The sequence below is a fragment of the Sus scrofa genome, chromosome 13, assembly GCF_054392235.1.
Source record: "Sus scrofa isolate SSC_HxYL_T2T_F1_AM1 chromosome 13, Sscrofa_HxYL_maternal_Yorkshire_Landrace_v2.0, whole genome shotgun sequence".
Classification (NCBI taxonomy): domain Eukaryota; kingdom Metazoa; phylum Chordata; class Mammalia; order Artiodactyla; family Suidae; genus Sus; species Sus scrofa.
This window is the reverse complement of record NC_139395.1, coordinates 196,841,135-196,864,569: the sequence shown is the minus strand read 5'-3', so window position 1 is coordinate 196,864,569 and position 23,435 is coordinate 196,841,135. Positions and strand designations below refer to the sequence as shown.

General features: G+C 35.8%; 1 long non-coding RNA gene across 3 annotated transcripts in view; it reads left to right on the top strand.

Annotated features, from left to right (window-relative positions):
* LOC106505481 (uncharacterized) overlaps positions 1-23,435 on the top strand; it is a 712,816-nt gene that overhangs the window by 674,474 nt on the left and 14,907 nt on the right. For 2 of the 3 annotated variants that reach the window (XR_014825020.1, XR_014825021.1), the window contains one exon: positions 647-707. The exons of the other annotated variant lie outside the window; for it this stretch is intronic. This is a non-coding gene — a long non-coding RNA (uncharacterized LOC106505481). The remainder of the gene's footprint in view (positions 1-646; positions 708-23,435) is intronic. 3 annotated transcript variants of the gene reach the window in all.

The window sequence follows — 23,435 nt, the reverse complement described above, 5'->3', positions numbered from 1 at the left end:
TGTGCTTTATGTATTTTTTTTCTGATGTTTGCCTTTAAAGCCAGAAGTGGATCCAGGTTTTGTGGGACCTAAACTTATAAAATTTAAAGGAATTTCTTTCAGAAAAAGAAAGAGCATAATGAAACAAAATTAACCAGGCAAGTTAAATTTTCTTTAGAATTAGGAAATAAATCACAACAAAATGTAGAAAGTGTCTGTGCAAAAGAGGGGCCTTGAAGCTTAAGCTTCATTAGCTTCATGGTACATCCTCTAGAGTTTATTATCTTTTAAAAATTATTTGTTAACTTGTGGCAAAATATAGAAGACATCTTAATAGACCATCTTAATCATTTTTAAGTGTACAGTCAATGGCAGTATGTACATTCATGTACTTGTGCAACCAGCACCACCGTCCATCTCCAAGACTTTTTTCATCTTCCTAAACTGAAACATATCCCCATTTCCCCTGCCCCCTGCCCTCCCAACACCATTCTTTCTGCATCTATGAGTTCGACTACTCTAAGTACCTCCTGTAAGTGGAATAACACAGTGTCTATCCTTTTTCGACTACCTCATTTCACTTAGCATATTGTCTTCAAAGTTCATCCATGTTGTAGCATGAGTCAGATTATCCTTCCTTTCCACATCTGAATAATTTTTTTTTTAGTGCAGGCAAGTTCTTTTGTATTTTACGCAGTGTTTATGGACTCCCTACCAGAAACAATGAGGTAAGTTAATTATACATTGATTCTCTCTTCCTCTTCTCTATCTTTATCCTTACCACTGAACATTAGTTGATTTTGTTATTTACCTTTGATTTTATTTTATTTTATTAATTTATTTATTTACTTATTTATTTATTTTATCTTTTTAGGGCCGCACCTGCAGAGCATGGAAGTTCACAGGCTAGGGGTCTAATTGTAGCTGCAGCCACCAGCTTATGCTGCAGCCACAGCAATGCCAGATCTGAGCCGAGTCTGCAACTTACACCACAGTTCATGGCAATGCCGGATCCTTAACCCACTGAGTGAGGCCAGGGATCAAACCTGCATCCTCAGGGATGCTAGTCGGGTTTGCTAACCACTGAGCCACAATGGGAGCTCCTACCTCTGATCTTAGAATTTTGTTATTTCATTCAAAAGTAATAAATGATCTCTTTGGATTCTTAGCCTTAAAATGAGAAAATCAGTTTCATTACACTACCTATGCCTTTCTCATTCCCTTTTCTTACCAAATAATTTTTATTTTATGTGATTTTGGCTGTGTCAGATTTACAATATTGATATTCATTTCTATAAGTGTAATTACTTGATTTATGGTATTTAATACTGTGCATGATCCATTTAAAATCATCTCTCAATTCATATTTTTCTTGTCAAACGTTTGTTCTCAAGTAGTTTCTACAAGATAGCTTCCTAGAACAATGTCCCCTGGGTTCCTCTATACTTGTAACCAAGCAGGGCCCCGTGGAGCTCCTGGGCAAAAAAGACTTTCTGTGTCCCCCATTTCTTGTTCTTAGGAAATTGGCCTCATTCAACCACTATGAGCTTCCCTGAGTTCCTAGGCTCAGGTTCAAACAGTTGCTGATCAGGAAGGGAGGAACAGTCAGGCAATAATAGTACAGCCTCGGGGCAGGATTCTGGTTCCCTCTCAAGGGATACACATAATAATATAGGCATTTTATATACCTAAGAAAAAATTGATATTCCTTATGTTTCTTTTGGAGATGAATACTGTAAAACTGAACGGCTTAGTCCTTGTCCTTGTCCTTTTCCTTCTCCCTGGCTTAATTGCACCCTGAGCACAACTGCCTGTGGGTTAAAGATTATTAGCACATGCTGTTTTTCAGGAACTTTCCTAGTTTGTTCTAATCTCTGATCAATATGTCCTTTTCGCAAGTACTGTTATTCTAGGCAATAAACCCAAAAGACTACCATCGTGAGCATGCTGAGATCTCCTGACTCCAGCTTTGATGACTAAGATCCCCCCAAAGAAAGGAGAATGCATGTTTGTCCCAATCCTGATTGCTATCTGAAAACCTGTTTTTCTCCTTTTTACTATATAACTCCTCTCAATTCTTTCCAATGGGTGACACAGTCTTTAGGGCATTAGCCTTCTGTGACCCTCCTTTGCCTGGCAAAGCAATAAGGTTATGTTTTCTCTTTACCCAAAACTCTGTCTCTGTGTTTCAATTCGGCACTGGCAGACAGAGGCCAAATTTTGGCAACATACTCAAAAGGTTTTTCATTGCCTTTATAAATGCACATACATTGGCTTTGTGTACAGTTCTTTCCATAAGTTATTTGTGGCATTGTTCCACTATTTTCTAGTCTTGCATGTTAGAGGAATGTGAGGTCAGTCTGATTATTTCTTCATAGAAGTCTTTATTTTAATATTTTTAAGTCTGTCTACAAGCAATTTTTCTCATGAACTCTCTGTTTATTTTTCTTGTAGCAATATGTAGATCTTTCTTTTCTAATTCATTGTAATTCTCTCAACTTCAACTTTTTTCTATTATTTCATTTATTTCTTTATACAATACAAATTGTGTATATTTGAATTTGAATCCTCTTTGTTTGAATTACATATGCATCACTTTTTCTGTAATCCTTTGTAGTTTAAAATTTTCCTTTCTCTCTCTCATTATTATTATTACTATTTTTTTTTTTGGTGTTGTTTTTGTGTTGGCTCTTTATTCACTTTATTCCAGCTAATGTCAGGGTTTTTCTGCTGGAGCACATATTTGCAAAAATTTCATACAGACAATACCCTGACCATATTACAAGGCAAGCAGATATTTTTCTACTACCCTGGGGTTGTTGATGCAAATGAATCCCCTTATGAGCTTCCATTCTCCTTGAGCCCATCAACTGAGATTGACCACTGTGTGGTTACTCAGAATTCAATCCCTCTGATCCTCACTAGCTTCAATAACAGATTGTTTCCTGTATTTATGGCTATAATGTGTGTTTCATTGTTGAGTCTCATTTTCTTAGCTTTTCCTTGAAATCAACTCAAGCACAGATACTCTTCCAAGTATTGGATTTATACCCTAGATATACATTTTTAGACAGCATATGTGCTAAGGGGCTTTTTAAAACTGATACTTACAGCAGTAGGCACCCTGTTTTAACATCTTCCCACACCAGTGTTTCTTTTCTTTATCAACTTAGGCAGCCATTTTGTAATTTAGAGTTTCAGAAATCCCCTTGTCGGGTTGAATATGTTTGTGGGTTTTGCATATTTTCTTCTTATTTCTGTTGCTTTGAGGCAATTTCTGAGAGCAGAAGGGGGAAATTCTCATTTAATCTCATCATATTATAATCATATTTTCTCTAACTACTGTATAAAATAAGAATGTTGCCTATGAAAAGGAGGTACTAGCCAAATGCTGGCTAGGTTGTTTGCTTGAACTCACTGGTAGGATCTGGGTAAATAACAAAGAGCTTTTTGTTTCTTCATACTTGCTTGCATCCTGCACAATACACCAAGGTCCTTATTTTGATAGGCTGACCTGGAAGGAGAATTACTCACACTAGCACCGATTTTTTTATCTTCATCTTCCCCATTTTCCTGACTGCATCTGAAATGAGAATTTGAAGGAAACCACGTCTCCTATCACTCATAAATAATAAAACTCCCTGAGGCACTAAAATAGCTTTTGTGCTCAAGCCAAATATTTATTGATCTTAGCACTATACTAGCATTGTGAGAGAGACAGCAGGATATAAGACAAAGGTCTCAAGTACCCAAGTATTCATAATCCATTCAAGGATAAAACTTTAATAGCACATAAAAGGCAGTCATTAAGTAATGGTAAATTGTGTTGTGCTGATTATATGTGTAATGTGTCAAAGACAACTCAGTGAGTAGACTGAAGGGATGAAAGCTTAATATGAGCATTTGGATAGAGGACAGTTAAGAAAAGTTTCTAGATGGACTCGAGCAATTGGTGAGAACTAGAAAAAGTGTGATATGTTCAGGAGACAGAGAAAAACAACCTGATTGGATGGAAAGTAAATTAAGCAGATAAATAAAGGGCAGCTGTGATTATCTTGAAATCCTGGCAGAGGCCTGTTGGTCCTAGTACAGTGTACAATAGGGAATATTACTGGATGACAGTTTCAATTGTCTAAATAGACAATCTCAGTAGACAGATTGAGAGGAGGAAGATCAACTAATGGTCCAGATATGAGAAGTTTAATTTCTGGTTGTGGGCAGACTGGCAAAGAAGTTGTGATTCAAAAATATATCTCAAAAGCAAGTAGGCAGCTTTGGTGATTAATTTTTTGAAAAGATTGAGAAAAATGGAAGAATAATCAAGTAATAATAAATTATATTTGAACAACAGAATAATGGCAGTATCATTTATAGGTTTGTAGCATTTGAAGAAATTTAGTAAATGATGAGTTCTAATTTATGCAATTTGGAGGTCATGGTGGGATATTCAAATATTGAATTTCCTGTGTTTTCTGGACAAAAATTTTCCTTGCTTGATTGCTCTTTTATCAGCAACTGTGAAAGTTTGTTGGAAACGAAAGGCTCTAGCAACAAATCTGGCTCCAGAAAAATAACAGAATAAAAGGATATAAGATAGTTATATTGCATTCTTATTTAAGTACGTCTTTTTTTCCAAATATGTTTGGAGTTTTGGATTAATCTTGGAGTTCCCCAGTTCCTCTGACCTCTACCTAAGTGGGATCATGAATGAGCAATATTTCTGTTTATCACTATTTAATCACTGATGGAAATTCCAGGGCTAGGGGTCTAATTGGGGCTGCAGCTGCACCTACACAGCAGCCACAGCAACATGGGATCCAAGCCTCATCTGTAACCTGCACCAAAGCTCACAGCAACACCGGATCCTTATCCCACTGAGTAAAGGCAGGGATTGAACCTGCATCCTCATGGATACTAGTCAGGATTGTAACCTGCTGAGCTACAACGGGAACTCCAACTGATGGAAGTCCTATTCAATTTTGTGTATTAAATTTTATAAATTAATTTTTAAAATTAATATTTTTTACTAATTTTGATTACAAAAGCCCTACTTATTTACTACTGAAAAAGTAAGAATGTATACAAAGCAGATGAAGAAAATATTTACAAACCCAATTTATTTTTGCTTATGTGTTTTATTAATTTTTCATAGCAGCATCAGTTTAAACAACATCGTGCACAAATAATTCTAATAACTCAAATCTCAGTCATCACTTAATATAACATATTTCAGGTTCTTCAGAGTAAAACTCTCTGCAGAGCATCATAAAGATAAATAAAGCAACAGCAGTCTAATTTTTGAGAGTTAAGAATACTGAATAAATTTTGTTATGATTTTGCTACGAAGACTTGACTACAATTACTAGTTCTATTAATATTACTTGGATTTTTATAAAAATCGTATCTTGAATCTCTTCATCTCATAAATCTGCTCAGTTCATAGGTTCACACATACATCAGAAACAACTCTTCCCTTTTTTTTAACTATAAATTCTTCATAGGAAAATTTCTTGTTAATGTTTTTACTCTGAATTTCTTTTAGACAGTTATTTGAGCCTTTGAGTTCTAGGATTTTATTTTTATTTTGTACTCAAGTTGGAGAAAGTCATAATGGAGATAATTTATGTTGCATTTGAACTCTGCAACAGGCTCAGCACATCATCTAAGGTGATTTCTGTAGTAACGGGAAAAAAAAAAAAGAATATGGTTCTTATGATGAATGGTTGGTGTCACTATGAATATAACTATTATTATATTACATTTAATGAAAATCAGTTTTCTTCAGAAAAGTGAAAGGTGCTTAATAAAGTCATATGTAATTTGCCACCATTATTCAAATAAGACCATGCTGGGAAGCAAACTCTGAAACCACCCACTGACTGGGGCCAGGAAGACCTCCTGACTCTCCATCTGCTAGTGTTTATGAAAGTAGAAATGCCAAAGCTTCCTTTGTCTCTTTCTGCTAATTTCAGATCATACTGTTGAATTGTGACCACAATGAGGGGTGACAGGAGAGAGTGCACTCTTCTGTGTGGTGCCAGAAAAAAAGAAGAAATTAAGGAGAAGAATGTATTGATGCATTTTCCAAGTAGTTTAATCCAAACACAATCACATTGCACAAAAGTATTCCTAGAGTTAAAAAGAACAGTTTATACATTAATTAAAATATTTGTTAAGAATATTCAACATGCTTTAACTGTTTTAATGAATTTTGTTTTGGAATAATTTTAGGTTTACAGAAAATTTGCAGAGTCATACAGAGAGTTCCTGTGTACCCCCTCAGCCAGGTTCCCCAACGGTTGACATTTTACGTCAGTATACTACATGTGTCAAAACCAAGACACTGACATTTGTACATGACCATTTACTTCTTAACTGAACTCCAGACTTTATTTGGATTTTACTAGGATTTAGGCGTCAAGTCTCCCCAGTCTCTCTGGCCTATGAATATTTCTCAGTCTTTTTTTTTTTTTTTTTTTCCTCATGAGCTTTTTGAGGAATGCTGGACTTGTATCCTATACAATGTCTTCCAATCTGAGGTTGTTTTATCTTTTTCTCATGATTAGACTGGAGTTATATTTTTTAAATAAATGCAAACTTGGGAGATCCTGTTGTGGCTCAGTGGTAACAAACCTGACTAGTATCCATGAGGAGGAGGGTTTGATCCCTGGCCTCTCTCAGTGGGTTAAGGATTCAGCATTGCCATGAGCTTGGATCCCGTGTTGCTGTGTCTGTGGTGTAGGCCAGCAGCTGTAGCTCAAATTCGACCCCTAGCCTAGGAACTTCCATATGCCCCAGGTGCGGCCCTAAAAAGCCAAAAATAAACATTAAAAAAATCCAGCTAGGTAACACACTATACTTGCTACATCATGTTGGGTTTTAACAGTCACATGAAATCACTAAGAGTGTTAACTTTATCATTTGGTTAAGGTAGCATTTCCAGGTTTCTGCACTAAAATGTCACTATTCTTCCCATTCCCTGCTCTACATTCTGGAACCAGGTGATTAAGTCTAGCCCATCCTCAAATGTAAGGGGTGGGATGGAAATTGATCTCCCTACCTGTAGGAGAAAGAACCTCCATATTTGGATATATTCTTCAAGAACTGTCTCTTCTTCCTGTTTACTTATTTATTCACATCTATATGGAGTCATGTACCTTTATTTCATACTTTGGTTTATAACCCTATCCTGCATTATTCATTTTGTTCCTTAGATTTCATTGTTGTTATTGAATTGGTTATTGGGGTCTTTCATGTTGGCTTCTCATGTCCCTTTGACAATTACTCTCATCTTTTTGTTTTTGAGCACTTCTTTTCTTTCTGAAATTATAAGATACTCTAGGCTTATCTTGAATTTCTCTGCCTCAACTCCAAAATCAGCCATATCTGATATGGTTAGTAGAGAATACTATGTAGAAACCAAAGTCTTGGGGCTGGGTGTGCTTTTTGCCCCCTGGTATGTTTGCTTAAAAACACTGTCTAAAGAATTAGGTAACATTTTTATATATAATAACTGATGAATACAGAGGCAATTGAAAGCCATCTTAGATGAAGAATTAGGTAATATTTTAATATATAACAACTGATGAATACAGAGGCAGTTGATGCCTTCTTAGATGGCCAGCATATCCCATGATCAATGTTCATCTCCCATTCTAAATTAATATATAGATATTTTTGGTTTGTGAACTCCATCTTCTGCATTTGCTTAATAAGAAACAGTTCCCAGAATTTCTTGTACTCTGGACCATGGATGGACTTGTAGTTCATTTTTCTCCTCCAAACCTTGTATTTTCACCCTAGATATTAGTATTGTCTAAGATCTGCCTGAAATAGCCAGCTGGATTCTTGAAATCATAAGCTAACACACCCTCTCTAAGACCAATTTACTCATCTGTAACTAAGAAGGCATTGGTCTTAAAGATCTCTGAGGGTCTCTCAGAATTTCTTTCTATGACTTGCTCTCTATAAGCCATTTCTCAAAACTGTACAGTACTCATTGGCTATAATTACATCCTACCTTGTTCCAGTCATGTCTGGTTGAGAGTAATGAAACATCACTATTCTTAGCTTAAGAAAAAAATGGAATTTTGTTATGAACATGACTGGGAAAAATAATGAAATAGCTAAAAATAAAATCAAAAGAACTAAAAGCTGGGTTTTAAGGACTGGAATTGGGCAACCAATACCATAAGCTTCTCCTCAATCCTCTCAGACCAACTATTGCCATATAGCAGAAACAAAATCTCGTATGGCTTTACTTCTACATTTTTAGAGCTTTCTATCCAAGAGGAATTAAGAGCTACCTTAATTCACTTCCTATTTAGAAAATTTCAGGGAAATTACCTGGACTGAACATGTCATCTTAGAGGATAATTTTGTGTCTAGGAGATGCAGTATTGCATCTGAGCCAGTCTGCATCACTTGGCTAATCTAAAACACTGTGAAAAAAGGGACACCATGATTGGCAGCTCCAATGTGACTGCATATGGAAAGAAAAGAATTTCCTAGAACTGACTGATACTGTTCATTCAAGGATGATGGTTATAAGGGGCTAGCTTAAAACAATTGCTATTATAATATAGGGATGGAGTAGGGAAGTGGGCAGTACAGATTATTGGATGTAAGATAGGCTCAAGGATGTATTGTAAAACACAGAGAGTACAGTCAATATTTTGTAATAACTGTAAGTGGAAAGTAACATTTCAAAATTGTATAAAATTTTTTAAAATTTAAAAATAAAAAACAATCGCTATAAAAATAATTACTTTTACTACTGTTGCTACTGATATAGGCTATTATGTGGGCTCAGCATTAGTGGGATTACAGTGATTGGAGAAGTTTATTCTTTTTGTATAACTTCATATTTTCCAAGCACTTGATATTTGCCAAGTTTTGTATAAATCAACTCAATTTCCTTACAACATGATCAGACAGGTATTACTTTTATTATTATTTAATTTATGTATTTATTTTAAATTTTCCATTATAGTTGATTTACAGTGTTTTGTCAATTTCTACTGTACAGCAAAGTGACCCAGTCATACATACATGTATATTCTTTCTCTCACATTATCCTCCATCGTGTTCCATCACAAGTGACTGGATATAGTTCCCTGTGCTATACAGCAGGATCTCATTGCTTATCCGTTACAAATACAGTAGTTTGCATCTATTAACCCCCAACTCCCAGTCCATCCCACTCCCTCCCCCTCCGCCTTGGCAACCACAAGTCTATTCTCTAAATCCATGAGTTTCTTTTCTGTGGAAAGGTTCATTTGTGCCATATATTAGATTGCAGTTATAGGTGATACCATATGGTATTTGTCTTTCTCTTTCTGACTTACTTCACTCAGGAGGAGAGTCTCTAGTTCCATGCATGTTGCTGCAAATGGCATTATTTTGTTCTTTTTGATGGCTGAGTAGTATTCCATTGTGTATATATACCACATCTTCTTAATCCAATCATCTGTGATGGACATTTGGATTGTTTCCATGTCTTGACTATTGTGAATAGTGCTGCAGTGAACATACAGGTACATGCATATTTTTCAATGAAAGTTTTGTCAGGATATATGCCCAACAGTGAGTCATATGGCAAATGGTTCTATATTTAGTTTTCTGAGGTACCACCATACTGTTTTCCATAGTGGTTGTACCAGTTTATATTCCCATTAACAGTGTAGGAAGGTTCCCTTTTCCCCACACCTACTCCATCATGTTATTTTTTAACTTATTAATGATGGCTATTCTGACAGGTGTGAGATGGTACCTCATAGTAGTTTGGATTTGCATTTCTCTAATAATTAGTAATGTTGAGCATTTTTTCATGTGCCTGTTGGCCATCTGTATATCTTCTTTGCAGAAATGTCTATTCAGATCTTTTGCCCATTTCTCAGTTGGGTTGTTGGTTTTTTTTGCTGTTGAGTTGTATATAAGTTGTTTGCATATTTTAGAGATTCAGCCCTTGTCAGTTTCATCATTTGAAACTATTTTCTGCCATTAAGTAGGTTGTCCTTTTTTTATGGTTCCCTACTTTTATTGTTATTTTTATAATTATTATTCTTACCTTACAGATAAGATAGAGAAAATTAAGTTATTTGCCTAACACCATACAAGTCAAGGCAATCGTACTTAAGTAGACTAGGCTTTGGATTTTCACATAAGGGGACCAGTATTCTGTTTATGTAGCTGGGATTTTGTTTATGTAACCAGGAGCACAAAGATTAGAACTGGAAAATTAGTTTCTTTTTTTCTGTCTCTCTCTCTCTCTCTCTCTCTCTCTCTCTCTCTCTCACTCTCAGAGTGTTCTCTGATTCCTTTGGATGTGTTGTGTTGGTAAAGCCTTTTTTCACCTGTACTTGTTTCTCTTGTTCTCATTTTTTTCCTTCTGCAAAGTGGATTTTTCCATATGTCAGTAAACATGGATACAGATTACGAATACACTTAAAGCTCCTGGAGGAAAATGAAAATGAAGCCATACTTCTATAAGGAATGCAGATAATTCCAATAGGAAATTCCAATTACTTTAGTTTGAGTTGTTTAGTCACACTTGTACTAAACATGATGTTTACAGAAATAGATGTTTGTTTCATGTTAGATTATCATTGTCTGTGGAAAATAAATTGTTACTTTTTGGGGGATGAGCACCAAGGGACAAAAAGAATTAAAAGGGTCTACAGAATTTCACAGATTTTTAGATCATGTCATCTTTGCTCAAAATTGTCCAATGGCTTCTTATTATAGTCCAGTGCTCTCTAAGGACTGAAGTCATCTGGCTCCTGAATAGACAATGTCTTCCTCTCTCTGCCCTCACACTCTTAACTCAGGGCCTTCATACTTGCTGTCCTCCCTGCCCAGAAGGCTCTTCTCTCAGATATATTTAGATGTTATGCCTGTGTGCGCACATGCACACACAGACACACACACAACCCCCCTAAACCCACACACATTTTTCCTACTTATTATCTGATTCCCACTGGAATGTAAGTCTTAGGAAAGCAGGGACTTCTGTAAGTTCCATTCTTTACTATAGCCCCATCGCCTACCAAGATGTTGTCCTGCATGTAGTATGTGCTCAATAAAACATTTTCAACTGAAATAAAGAGAGATCCGTATTAAGCAACATTATATAGGTACTAGACTCTATGAACTTCTCTTGACATAGGCCCATTTAGACATAGTATCACATCATGCTGGTGTCATCAGAGAGAACTATTTGTATCACAAGGTCAGTAAATAAATATTCATTTTATTATGTACATCACTGAGAAAAAAACTATTTAGGATGTTGTAGGTGATATAGCAGATATAAGAGCAACAAAATAAAATGTTGTTACCTTCTAGTTAAAGGAATAACACATAGACCTGGAAATCTACTATATTGAGCAGCCTAAAGCCATGTAAAACACTGCAGTGGATGTGGCCAGCTGCCCAGGAATGGGGAGATGGGTTAGATAGCCTCTTTAATAGATAGATTGAGGATGGCCAGAAAGGAGAAGGGGGATATGGGGAACAAAGGCATGTCACAGCCAAATACATTTTTATTTTTTCCAATTATAGGTACAGATGATAGCCTTTTTGCTTTTTTTGTTTTGTTTTGTTTTGTTTTTTAAGGGCTGTGCTTGTGGCATATGTAAGGTCCCGGGCTAGGGGTTGAATCGGAGCTGCAGCTGCCTGCCTAACCACAGCCACAGCAATGTGGGATCCAAGTTGCATCTGTGACCTACACCACAGCTCAAGGCAATGCTGGATCCTTAACCCAGGGATCGAACCCACATCCGCATTGATATTAGTCAGGTTTGCTTTCACTGAGCCACAACACTCCCAGAAGGGTAGTTATTAATATTATTTATTTGTCTTTTGTCCTTTTTAGGGCCGCACCTGCTGCATATGGAGGTTCCCAGGCTAGGGGTCGAATCAGAGCTATAGCCGCTGGCCTATGCCAGAGCCACAGCAACACCAGATCTGAGCAGTGTCTTCGACCTACACCACAGCAACGCCATATCCTTAACCCACTGAGTGAGGCTAGGGATCAAACCTGCAATCTCATGGTTCCTAGTCGGATTCGTTTCTGCTGCACCATGAACTCCCAGAATGATAATTATTGACTTTTCACTGTTGTGCTTTTAAGAACTTATTTTAAGAGCTGAGGCAACGTCTGATGCATTATAAAGCAAATGCTTCATTTTTATTTCCTGAAATGTATAGATTTGTCCTTTTTCTAGACCTGTTATTAAAATGAGACTAGGAGTTCCCGTCGTGGCGCAGTGGTTAACGAATCCGACTAGGAACCATGAGGTTGCGGGTTCAGTCCCTGCCCCTGCTCAGTGGGTTAACGATCCGGCGTTGCCGTGAGCTGTGGTGTAGGTTGCAGACGTGGCTCGGATCCCGCGTTGCTGTGGCTCTGGTGTAGGCCAGTGGCTACAGCTCCGATTCGACCCCTAGCCTGGGAACCTCCATATGCCGCAGAAGCGGCCCAAAGAAATAGCAAAAAGACAAAAAAACAAAAAAAACAAAAAAAAAACTATATAAAAAAAATGAGACTAGCAAGTAAATATTATGGCAAGGTTAATTCATAGGTTAATTAAGTGTTCAAGTAAGATAATAAGAATACATGTTATTTAACATATCGGGAGGTCTCCAGAGAGACATTTGCTTCTGGAAATAAGAAAATAAGAACAAATTTAAATGCTTCCAAATGGCAATAAATATATATGAGATCTAAGATATCAGAAAACATGATAATAATCATTTAAAATATATACATATAATCCTTAATTTCAAACTACCAAGTCATTCACATTCCTAAGAAAGAAGGCTCAGAGAAGGTAAGATTTGATTTGACATAACGCAGCTCTCAACTGGAAAAAGCTAAAGAAACTTCGATTACCTGAAGAATCCATCATCTCAGTAAACAACATAAGAACATCCTAACTTTTAAAATATGCTAATAATTTATTAATCTAAAGTTTTAATATGTAAAGGTATTGAAATCTTACTTTAATTTTTTTGCAAGGACTCAAGTTTGTATCAGACAAAAGAGAGTTTAATTACAAATGTAACTGGAAAAAAATTACCTGAATTTTGAATATGTCCACCCAGAATTGTTGAGAAATATAAGTATGCAGGAAAGGCCAACTGAAGCCTCCGGGATTTTTGATAGGTAGTTCTAAATCCATGATCTCTAGAAAAAAGTCCCATTAGGTTTCTATTTTCAGTGTCAGTAATTTTTGAGGCATGATGACTATGAAAATAAATATTTTTTTATAGGTAGAATTTGGTAAATTCATAGAATAAAGCGCTCTGGAACTAGGAACAGGTCTATGAAGTAAAACCAAGCAAAATGACTTTCATTTCCTGCTTTTAAGAATTAGATAATTTACTGTTGGCTAGTCAGTGAGTTCTAAAACTTATAAGCAATTGACCTAGGATTTAAAATCAAGCCATATTATTTGGGTCCATTTTTAGAAATACTTCTGTACAAATTTTCCTAGTTGTAACTGAAATACTGGGGGCTTCTTACAAGCATATTTTCCTTCCAACCTCCTGACTTTGGAACAGAGATCATTATGCTGGTGAAAAATGTATCCAACCCAAAATGCCAATAGTAAAAATAGATATTTTACTGAATATTTTGTTTGAGATATGATAGAATGTCTTAACCATATGCCATATAGTAAAATTCTATGAAACATTTAAAAACATATCTTTCTCATAATTTCTGTCTCTGCAAACCACTTCATATTTCTCCATTCTCATCCATTTCTAAATAATCTCCTTTCCTGTGCTTCTTAAGCATTTGAATAATCACTCAGCTTGCCCTTCCCACTCAGTAAGATGAAAGACCAATGATTTCAGCCAACTAGAGGATCTAGCAGTCTTCAGTTATGCCCTTGGAAGACTCTCTCTGTCCTTTCCCTTAGCCTATGCACCTGTTCGTCTCCATTATTATATCACCATGAGCAGAAGGAACACCAGCCATGTCTGCTCTTTTAGTACATTTTATATGTGCCTTCAATGGCCTAATGATACATAGGTAAACAAACCTTGGCCATGTTTAATTCTTCAAACTAAAATTAATCTTTAACTTGAATGAACTCAACACAAAGTAGACATTTAACAGGCAACAATGATAAGCTACTAGTCACAGGAAATTATGGTTAGAAATATAAACTTTAGGAGTTCCCACTGTGGATCAGCAGAAACGAATCCGACTAGTATCCTTGAGGACGTGGGATCGATACCTGGCCTTGCTCAGTGAGTGAAGGATCCGGCGTTGCTGTGAGCTATGCTGCAGGATCTGGCTTGGCTGTGGCATAGGCCAGCAGCTGTAGCTCCAATTCAACCCCTAGCCTGGGGACTTCCATAGGCTGCAGCTGCAGACCTAAAAAAACAAAACAAAACAAAGCAAAACAAAAAAAGAGGAGTTCCTGTCGTGGCTCAGGGGAAACGAATCTGACCGGCATCCATGAGGATGCAGGTTCAATCTCTGGCCTCTCTTAATGGGTTAAGGATCTGGCATTGCTATGAGCTGTGGTGTAGGCCAGTGGCCACAGCTCTGATTTGACCCCTAGCCTGGGAGCCTCCACATGCCGCACATGCGGGCTTAAAAGGAGAAAGAAAGAAAGAAAGAGAGAGAGAGAAGAAAGAAAGAAAGAAAGAAAGAAAGAAAGAAAGAAAGAAAGAAAGAAAGAAAGAAAGAAAGAAAAAGAAAGAAAGAAAGAAAGAAAGAAAGAAAGAAAGAAAGAAAGAAAGAAAGAAAGAAAGAAAAAGAAAGAAAGAAAAAAAAACTTTATGGTCTGTAAACATAAAACATAGCAACAAATTGAGGTAGGTGAAAAAAAGAAAGGCCTTGTATGCTGCTATTTCAAGGAGTTCATGAAGGAAGGAAAAAGTACCCCAGGTAGAATTACAGCAAGGCTTTCTTACTAAAAAACATGCAAGATGGACAGGATATTCAAGATAGGCAGACATTGAATTACCTTCTATGTGTACAAAGTTCTGTTGAAGAAATATTGCATTCTTAAGTTAACTTTAAAAAAATACTAAAAGCTGAAAAAAAAGGTTAATGTGCACAGCTCACTAATTGTCACAAAATGAAAAACTCCTGGAACAATAATGCAGGCCAAGAAATAGAACATCACGAACCTCCCAGAACCGCCCTATCATGCCCCTCCAGCCACCCTTGAAAGATTAACTACTGTTCTTACCTCAAACCCAATAAATTAATTCTGTCTGTTTTTTAATTCCAAAAAATGATATTACATCATTTGGCTTATTTGTGTCTGCCTTCCTGCCTTCGAAATTATGTTCATGAAATTCATTCTTATGGTGCATGTTAGTTCATTTTCATTGCTGTATCATATTCCATTGTATAAAAATGGCACAGTTTGATTTAGGATTTCTAATGTTGTTGAAAAATGGGATTATTTTAATATTTGATTGGTACCTATCTTTTGATTATCTATATGTAGTTATTTTTGTCAGGTATAAATTTAGTATGGGTATATTTAATTACCCATTTATATTCCTAATATGGATTTATTAGAGATCAAGGTTGTCCAGTTCCTAATCAATACTTACTATTATCTGTTTTTTGTATTTTCATTTTTCTTTAGAAGTTTAGTGGAACTACCCAGTGAAGGCATCTGGACATTTTTCTATAGGAAATATTTTTTTGTTTTGGGGTTTTTCTTTGCTTGATTAGGACCACACCCAAGTCATATGGAAGTTCCCAGGTCAGGGGTCAAATGAGAGCTGCAACTGCTGGCCTAGCCACAGCCACAACAACACAGGATCCAAGCTGCCTCTGCAACTTATGCCACAGCTCAAGACAACACTGGATTCCACTGAGCAGCTGGGCCAGGGATCAAACCTGAGTCCTCATGGATATTAGTCAGGTTCATTACTGCTGAGCCATGACAGGAACACCTACAGGAAGGTTTTTAATGAAGGAAAAGATTTCAGATTTTTAATTCTGCATGTGCCCATTAAATTTTGTAATTTTAGGAATTTGTTGTTTCATCTAAAATTGTCATAATTTATTGAAATGACCTTGCCTCAAATATGTTTTTATTGTTCTTTAAAGTTCTGGGCTCTATAAATGAGTTTCCTTTTCTATTTTTTTTTTTTTGATGGCATATATATATATATATATATATATTTTTTTTTTGGATTTTAAAAAAAAATTTTTTTTTTATTTTCCCACTGTACAGCAAGGGGGTCAGGTTATCCTTACATGTACACATTACAATTACATTTTTTCCCCCACCCTTTCTTCTGTTGCAACATGAGTATCTAGACATAGTTCTCAATGCTACTCAGCAGGATCTCCTTGTAAATCTATTCTAAGTTGTGTCTGATAAGCCCAAGCTCCAGATCCCTCCCACTCCCTCCCCCTCCCATCAGGCAGCCACAGGTCTCTTCTCCAAGTCCATGATTTTCTTTTCTGAGGAGATCTAATATCTATTTTTGATAATGGCTATTTATGCTTTCTATTTTTATCTTTGATTCATCTTGCAAAGAGATTGCCAGTTTCATTTATGTTGTCAAAAGCTAAACTTCTAGTTTTGTGTCTCCCACCCCCACTGGTTTCTCCTCTTGTCTTTGTTTCTCTACTTTTTTTTGACCATAACTGCAGCATATGGAAGTTCCCAGGCCAGGGATTGAATGCTCCACAGCTACAGCAATACTGGATCCTTAACCTGCTGTACCATAAGGGAACTTCCTGATATTGTCTTTATCATTCCTTTCACACTAGGCCTCAGACTTCATCAGATATTTCATTTTATTTAGGTCTCATTTGTTAGTTGGATGCTTGGGTTATAGATCTTTAAACTTTTATTATTGACTAATGTAGGAATTAGGCAATAAGCTTTTCAATAAGAACAGTATTCAATACCTGCTACATGTTTTGATCTGTAGTATTTTCCTTTTTTCTTTTGCATTTTTTTAGGGCTGCACTTGAGGCATATGGAGTTCCCAGGCTAGGGGTCCAATCCGAATTGTAACCACCGGCCTACACCACAGCTCATGGCAAATGCCAGATCCTGAACTCACTGAGCAAGGCCAGGGATCAAATGCTTTGTTTCCACTGCGCCACAATGGAAACTCCTGATCTGTAGTATTTTCACTGTTACTCAACTCAAAATATGTTCTAATTTCAATTGTGATTTCTTTTTGACCCTTTGACTATTTAGAAATGTACTGGATGATTTCCAAACATGTGGAAATATTCTATTTTTCCTCTGTTCTCATTTATTGCTCATTTTCATTGTGACCAGAGAACATATCTGTAAGATTTCCATTCTTTCAAATGTTTAAGTAAATTCTATAACCCTGCATATGGTCAAATACCTCTTTATCAGTTCATGAGAGAAGGATTTTGACATCTCTCATTATAATTGTAGATTTGTTTCTTTCTCCTTTTAGTTTTACTAATATATTTTGAATTTTTCTCATTACGAACAGAATTGCCAGATTTTTAAATATATTTTACTTTTGATTATTATCAAATTCCCCCATTATCATTATTTAGGCTTCCAGCATGAATCAACATTTTTAGTATAGCTATACCAGCAATCTTTTGGTATTGTTCAAAAAATAACAGCATTGTCTATTCTTTTATTTTCAACCCTTTTATATTCCTATATTTAAGTGCCATTTGTTGCAAGATACATACATTTGGGTATTTTTCTCCCATAACAATCTCTGATTTTAATTATGTGTTCCATTTAAATGCAACATAGGGAGTTCCCATTATGGCTCAGCCGGTTACCAACTCGACTAGTATTCACAAGGATGCAGATTCGATCCCTGGCCTCACTCAGTGGATTAAGGATCTGGTATTACCATGAGCTGTGGTGCAGACCAGCAGCTGCAGCTCCAATTCGACTCCTAGCCTGGGAAATTTCATATGCCAGAGGTGCAGCCATAATAAGCAAAAGAAAAAGATAAAATAAATGCAGCATAATTATTACCACTTGCTTTAAATAAACAAATATACAGTTTATATTTTAATTTATTATATCTATGGTTGCAATCTTGGAATAGTACATTTTTTGTCATCTTATTTCCCTATGTCTATTGGCCTTCGTGTAATTCTTTTAGTTATCCTAGAGATTACAAAACAAATATTTTTCTTATTAAGATCCAATATAAGTTCTAAAATATTTCTAGGGAAATGAAAAGGCCTTAGAACTTTAATTCTATTTATTTCCCTTTAATTATGTGCTGTCGTTATATTTTGCAACTCTATGTACTTTATACCCCAAAGCCATCACTGTTGCTAATTTATACTAAGTATTCATTTACATTTATCCACAGATTTAAACTGTCTGTCGCAAGCTGTCATCACAGGTCCTTTCCAAATGTCTATAGACCACCTTAATGAAGGTCTTTGACGGCAAATTCAGTTTTGTCCTACAACGTATTTTATTTTTGGAGGAAAATGTCATTGAACATAGAATGCTTGGTCGTTGGTTACATTCTTTCAGCATTAAGCCTAACATTCCTGTATCTGCTGAATTTTATTGTTTCTGTTGAGAAGTCTTCTGTTCTCTGTGGTTTGATTGGTTGGTTTTTGCTCCTTTGTAAATAATGAGCCTTTTTTTTTTTTTTCCCCCTTTGGCTGTTTTTGAGATTCTCATTTTGTCTTTGGTTTAATTCCATACTAGAAATTGTTCTTATGCATCCTGCTTGAATTTGTAATCATCATTGAATCCTGTATTTTTCTAAGTTGGGAAAAATTCTTAGCATAGTTCTACAAACAGTATTTCTCTACCATGCTCTCTACCTACTCCTTCTGAAATTCCAATTACAGATACATTAAACCTTTGTTCTGTGTCCCTTGGCCAATGACACTCTTTTTCTGTTTGTTTTGTAGATTTCTTTGACCCCTTGTGTCTGTACATTTTCATCTTGGTTGTATATTCTTGTTTATAATATTTATTTTCAGTTGTGCTTAATGTCCTGCTTAAGTTCATCCACTGAGTTTTAATATCAGTTGTTTGTTCGTCTTGTTCTAGAATTTCAAATTTTTTTTTAATGTAAGGAACAAACAAGGGAAACATATAAGGTAACAGTCCCAACAGTTTTTAAAGTATACTTTTAATTATGGAGAATTTCAAACATAAACAAATTGGAATTGTGTAAAGTTCTCCAATGCACCCCTCTCTCAATTTCAACATTTATCAAATTATGGCCAATATTATTTCAGATGTACCCACCCCACATCCCATACTGTTTTGAAACACATTTCAGACATCCCATTATTCAACCTATGTATTTATTACCTATGTGTATTTAGAATATGTCTTTAAAAGAGGACTCTTTTCAAAATATTACACATAAAAATTAACAAGTCATTATTATCTTCAAATATCTAGTAAGTATTATTACATTTTTAGTCATCTTAGGAGTGTCATACCTTTTAAAGGATTCTGAAATCAAGGTCTAAATTATGACTATGTATTGTAATTGTTAACTATATTTCTCTTTTAAAAACATTTTATTAGAGTATAGTATACATGCATTAGAGTAATTATTATCAGTGATAAATAATATTATTATTATCTTGATAAATACTTACAAATGTGTGTACCTGTGTAATTATCACTAAGATCAAGATATGTAATATTTTCAATGTCACACAGTGTGCCCACTTTTCCTCTTCTCCATCAAAGCTCTCTAACAATAATTACTATTCCAAGATTTATTACTACAAATTACTTTTGCCTGTGTTTAAATTTTATGTAATGAATTTATATGGTATGTGCTCTTTCATATGAATATTTTCTCTCAACATTTGGTTAATTCATGTTACTGAATTCAATTTACATTTCATAGTTGCTTAGTATTCTATTATATGATTCTACCAACATTTATGTATCCATTTCGCTATTAATGGACATTTGGGTTTGCTCCCAGTTTTACGTGATTGTTAGTTGTTGTGACTTTGTTAAACTGGTATTTAAGGAGAGTTCCAGAGTGTTGGATGGTGAGCTGTAGTTCAGTATTCAGGGACCACAAAAAAATTTGGAGCAGATGAGTTAATTACTCACAAGTCCTGAAGAAAGTACACAGCAAGACAGGAGGGGCCAGATAGGGAGGTCAAGGCTGGGTGCAGACTAGGAGAGCACAGCAGGACCAGAGGCACCTGTGTGTATAAAAATACACAGGTGGAGTGTTGCAGGGCTCCTGGGCTAAGGCCAAACTGAATGATTCAAACCCAAAAGAGCAGGGTTTTGGAATCATTGCCTAAGGGGAACCCAATGGGAAGGCTCTGGAAAACAAAGGAGAATGGGAGAATAGGGAGTCACACCAGAAACTTGTATTTACTTGTGACTCTTTAGGTTACTACTGAAGGCATGTATTCAATGGTGAGGCAAGTGTCAGTTCTAAGCCCCCATGGACCTCTTGACCACACAGATGGATACTGAGCCAGCAATGTTATGGAGCAGTTTGGAGGAACTGTCAACATAAGCTAAGCCTCTGTTTTACAGTCTTATACAAATCATGTGGTAGAGATACATACACTCAATTTAGTTAGGGCTACACAGGAATACCTCATTATCTTGTGCTTCCCTTGAATGCTCTTGGCAGATATTGCATTTTTTTTTTTTTGTAAACATTGAAGGTTTATGGCAGCTCTGCATCAAGCAAGTCTATAAGTACCAAACACATTTGCTCAACTCGTGTTTCTGTGTCACATTTTGGTCATTCTCAGAATATTTCAAACTTTTTCATTACCATTGTACTTGTTGTGGTGACCTGTGATCTTTGCTGTTTCTATTGCAAAAAGATTAGGACTTGCTTAAAGCTCAGATGATGGTTAGTATTCTTTAGCAATAAAGTATTTTTTTATTAAAATATGCACACTCTTCTTGTGTACATTGTGTCTTAGAACTTTATCTGTGATAATTCTTTAGGGACTGTGTTTAAAGCACATTCTCTTTGAAGGGACTGCTTTTGTTTCAGAGAGGTAGCTAGAGGCACAATGCAGCACCATGTTTAACTATATTCTCAAGATGAATTTTTCAAGTTAGCCATATGTGGTTGAATTCAAGTTTGTGGTTACAAAAGGTATTTTTTCCTACCCTGCAAAATTTATTCCAGGATTGATGTGTGTGTGTGTGTGTGTGTGTGTGTGTGTGTGTGTGTGTGTGTGTGGTGTCTTTAACTGCCAAAGGTATTGTTTTTCCTGTGTCTGACAGTGGCAGTCATCTCCAGTCTGATCTTCCACATTGACTGAGGCCCAGACTTAGTCTTTTGTCCTTTGCATTCAGTGTCTCATTAAAAACTAAAGAAGATATGGCACATGTATGCAATAGAATATTACTCAGCCATAAAAAAGAATGAATTAATACCATTCACAGGTAAATGGATACACCTAGAAATTATCATACTAAGTGAAGTTAGTCACACAGTGAGAGACAAATATCATACGATATCACTTATGTGTGGAATCCTAAAGAAAAGGAGGGCGTTCCAGTCATGGTTCAGTGGCTAATAAACCCAACTAGCATCCATGAGGACATGGGTTCAATCTCTGGCCTCACTCAGTGGGTTAAGGATCCGGCATTGGAATGAGCTGTGGTGTAGGTCGCAGACACAGTTCAGATCCTGTGTTGCTGTGGTTCTGGTGTAGCCCAGCGGCCACAGCTCTGATTGAACCCCTAGCCTGTGCAGCCTGAGAAGACAATAAATAAATAAATAAATAAATAAATAAATAAATTAATTAATTAATTAAATTTAAAAAATTTTAAAAAAGGATACAAATGAATTTATTTGCAGAACAGAAACAGATCACAGACTTTGAAATACTTGTGGTTACCAAAGGGGCAGGTGATTGGGGTGGGGATGGACTCAGGGTTTAGGACTGGCATATGCATACTGAGGTGTATGGAATGACTGGCCAACAGGGACCTGCTTTATAGCACAGAGACCTCTATCCAATATTCTGTGATAATTTATGTGGTAAAAGAATATGAAAGAGAATGGATACGTATGCATGTATAACTGAATCACTTTGTTGTAAGCAGAAATTATCACAGCCTTATAAATCAATTATACCTCAATAAAACTTTAAAATTTTTAAAAATAGATAGGAAAAAAATAGCTAAGGTCCAGATCCATCAAGAACCAGCAGATACCTTTCAGGTTAGAACCAGCTTTAGAAATTTCTTGGCCTTGTGATACTGTATTTTTTTCTGTTTATGGCCTCAGATTTTTCCCTTTAGTTTATACTAGTTAAATGGTTCTTTTTGAAAAGCTTTTAAAAATATTTTTATCAGCATATTTAGATATTTGTACTCAAAGAGTTTCCTTCATTGATCTAGTCTATCATATTACCTGATGATACTTTTTATTAGTATTATAAACATTTATAATTAAGACAACATAAGTCATCCTAAGACAAAGTCTGTTCTTTTGCATATAAAATTGCTTTGATCAATCCTTTAGTTAGAAAATATTAGTCCTAGCTTTCAAATAGTTGTAAAAATTTAGATGAAGTATCAAAATCACAGAGGCAGCAGACTCCATTTCAAGAAAAGAAAAAAATAGCTAATTTCTTAAAATCCTTCTGTTTCTATGAAATATAACTTAGCTATAGAATAGTATTTTAAAAAATTTCAGAATCTAACAATCAAAATGTCAGGATGATATCTAAAGCAATATTTTATCTATTTCAGCTGATAGCTTGTGGGCATCAGCCTAATTTTGGCATTTACCTGTGAAATTATTTGCTTTATTGCCACACAAGTCTTGAAACAATTTTAGTGAAATGTGAAGTCTTGCTAACAACTAATAAGTAGGAAAACCCAATATTTCCTTCACAATGGAAATCACTGGATAAATTCTTATTACAAATGTGCATGTTACAGCCATACACACAATAAGTACAAATGTAAATTTTTTAGGGAAAGAAGCGCTGTACTTTTCATTACATATTAATATTTCTTTGCATTCACAAAACAATGGAGGCATATACAATATGCAACTACTTGCTATATTGAAAGAAAACTACTAAAGAATAGTTACTGTGACTAAAGAAATACTATCTGCTGACTACCTTAGAGGGTGGTTATGAAACTCAAGAGAGATAATGCATGTGGAAATGCTCTAAAAAATGTAAGTAAATAAAATGCTGTAAATATGCACTCCCTAAAAGTATCATTGTTTTCAGTAATAATAGACTGGTTTTTTTTCCTTTTTCTTTAGAGCTGCACCTGAACCACATTGAAATTTCCAGGCTAGGGGTTGAATCAGAGCTGCAGCTGCCAGCTTACACCACAGCCACAGCAATGTGGGATCCCTAACCCACCGAGAGAGGCCAGGGATCAAACCTGTCTCCTCATGGATACTAGTTGGGTTTGTAACCTGCTGAGCCACAATGAGAACTCCAGTAATTGAGGGTTTTTATGTCACTTTAGAAAAGAGACGTATCCTGCAAT